Below are 3149 nucleotides of genomic sequence, written 5' to 3'. Positions count from 1 at the left end.
AGGTATAATTGCAGGGTCATATAGTAAGTGAATGTTTAATTGTTTTTCAAAGTGACTATATTATTTTGCATTCCAAATAAGAATGTATGAAAGTACATCAGTGTATTTTTAATTTGCATTTTTTTTTTATCCCATGGAGTTGAGCATCTTTTCATTTAATAGCTATTTCATTTTCTTTTTCTGTGAATGCTTAGGATCTTGCCTTTCCTTCTTACTTTCCTTTGTTCCTCCTCCCTGTTGTCATCAACTTATAGGTATCCTTTATACGAGGGTACTTGAAAAAGTTCATGGAAAGATTTGTATTATCTTCTATTTTCCATGAATTTTTTGAAGTACCCTTGAATATTAAGTAAATTAACTCTTTGTCTCTGAGTGCAGATAATTTTTCTCTGTTGGTCATTTCTCTTTTGGCTACTTTTGGTATGTTTTTATAAGGAAGTTTTTGATTTTTACATGGTTGAAATACTAGTCTTCTTTAGTGTCTGGAATTTAAGTTATAGTTAGAAAGCCTCCCCCTTTCCAGGTTTATAATGTATCTAAAAATTATGTTTGATACATTTAGATTTATCCAGCTTTAACATGTGTAATATGTACCCAATTTTGATTTTTTCCACTTAACTACCAAGTTTATATACCTTTTTTTATTATAAAACATACATAACATAAAATTTACTATTTTAACTGTTTGTGAGTGTACAGTTCAGTGGCCTTAAGTACATTCACGTTGTTGTGTAACCATCACTGCCATCCATCTCCAGAACATTTTCATCTTCCCAAACTGGAACTCTGTACCCATTAAACAGTAACTCCCCATTCTCTCCCCCCACCCTAAGGCCTTGGCAACCACCATTCTATTTTCTGTCTCCATGAGTTTGACTTTTCTAGGTATCTCATATAAGTGGAATCATACAATAGTTGTCCTTTTTGTAACTGTTTTATTTCACTGCTTATAATGTCTTCAGGGTTCACCCGTGTTGTAGCATGTATCATAATTTCTTACCTTTTTAAGGCTGAATAATATTCCATTGGATGTATGTAACACATTTTGTTTATCCATACACCTGTCAATAGACACTTGTGTTGTTTCTAACTTTTGGCTATTGTGAATAATGCTGCTGTGAACATACATGTACAAATATCTGTTTTAAGTCCCTGCTTTGAATTCTTTTGGATATATACCTAGAAGTGGGATTGCTGGATCACGTGGTAATTCCATGTTTGGTTTTTTTTGAGGAGCTTCCATACCGTTTTGCACTCCCATCAGCAATGCATAATGGTTTTTTTGATAATAGCCATCCTAATGGGTATGAAGTAGTATCTCATTGTGGTTTTGATTTGCATTTTCTAAATTATTAGTGATGTTGAGCATCTTTTCATGTGCTTATTGGCCATTTGTATTTTTTTACCCCTAGAAATGGCTGTTTAAGTCCTTTGCTCATTTTTAAATTGGGCTTTGTTGTTGAGTTGTAGGAGTTCTTTATATCTCTTATCAGATACAGAATTTGCAGATATTTTCTCCCATTCCACGGGATGCCTTTGCACTGTGTCGTTAGTGTCCTTTGATGCATAAATGTTTTTAATTTTGATGGAATCTTTTTTCTTTTGTTACCTGTGCATTTGGTGTCATATCCAAGAAATCATAGCCAAATCCATTGTCATGAAGCTTTTCACTCTGTGTTTCCTTCTAAAAGTTTTATAGTTTTACCTCTTATGTTTAGGTCTTTGATTCACTTTGAGTTAATTTTTGCATATGGTGTAAGGTGAAGGTCCAACTTCATTATTTTGCACATGGATATCCAGCTTTCCCAGCACCATTTGTTGAAAAGACTGTCCTTTCCCCATTTGAATGGTTATGGCACCCTTGTCAAAAATCATTTGATCATATATGTGAGGGTTTATTTCTGGGTTCTCTATTCTATTTTATTAGTCTTAATGTCTGTCTTTTTGCCAGTACCACAATGTTTTGGTTACTGTAGCTTTGTAGTAAGTTTCAAAATCAGAAGTGTGAGATCTCCAACTTTGTTCTTTTTAAAGATTATTTTGCCTATTTTGGGTCCTTTGAGATTCCATATGAATTTTAGGATTGATTTTTCCATTTCTGCAAAAACATCATTGGGATTTTGATGGGAATTGCATGAATAGATCAGTTTGGATTAATAGTTTTCAAATGTACAAATTTGTCTCAAGTCTGAATTCTGTGCTAAATGCTGTTATCTAGATGGCAAATTTAAGAAAAATCCAAACCATTTAATATCATTTTTAAAGCTTAATAGGAGGAAATGAGATCGAAATATGTACTAGATGTCCAAAGTAAATTAATTTAGTTCATATATCAAATACCAATGAATTGTGAGAAAGGAGTTTCTTTTTTAATTTTTTCCTCATGTGGAACACAGTGATAAGCACTTTTTTTATGGATGTGTTTAGGATAGAAGTGAGGGGTAGAAGGGAGAGAAGGCAAGGAGGAGAATGTATTATGTACAGAGAGAAATGACAGAGACCAGCCCCTCTTTAGCTCTTTGCTGTTTCTCTATTTTCCATATCCTCAGGACATGCATGCCACATCAGTCTCTCTTCATAAAATGCTATCACAATTTGTGGACATTTCACATTAACATTTTTGCAAGAACCAGGTCTGCTTCATGTGTGTCTTCCATTTTGTTAGGAACGTCAAATCACTATGGGAAACTGTCACCCCAACAATCTTTCCTGGTTACAGTCCTCTCTCAAATCCCTGAGTGATATCATTGCTTTCTTTTTTGGGTACTTGATATCATCGGCACTGTTTAAGATTTCCTCTTGTTACTTTCTGTCTTGTTGGGTTTGTTATTTTTTTTTACCCTTCTTCATCTTCTTACACTTTTTCATAAATTCAGAAATTAGCTCAGGACAATCTAAATTTTTCTCAGGTTCCCAAGTATTGTGTTCCTCAGAAAAGCCTTCACACTTCAGAAGATATTCCACTTGTCCCTTAACTATGCACCTGTCTAGCACCTTCTCTGTGACATACTCCTTTTCATTCTCTGAAGAACTGTTAGCTTCCCATGTCGCACGCTACTCTACCTGAAGGACTTAGGCCACCGGGTTCTGGATTTCCCCAGGTCTGTCTTTTTCTCTGGGCTAACAGGAGGCCCCCCACCCCCACCCCC

General features: G+C 34.9%; 1 pseudogene; it reads right to left on the bottom strand.

Annotated features, from left to right (window-relative positions):
• Positions 1–2360: 2360 nt before the first annotated feature.
• On the bottom strand, positions 2361–3038 carry LOC103583033 (annotated as a pseudogene).
• Between the last annotated feature and the right edge of the window lie 111 nt (positions 3039–3149).

This window comes from Galeopterus variegatus, unplaced genomic scaffold (assembly GCF_000696425.1).
Source record: "Galeopterus variegatus unplaced genomic scaffold, G_variegatus-3.0.2 Scaffold19184, whole genome shotgun sequence".
Classification (NCBI taxonomy): Eukaryota; Metazoa; Chordata; class Mammalia; order Dermoptera; family Cynocephalidae; genus Galeopterus; species Galeopterus variegatus.
The sequence above is the reverse complement of the archived record's forward strand: the minus strand, read 5'-3'. Positions and strand labels throughout refer to the sequence as shown.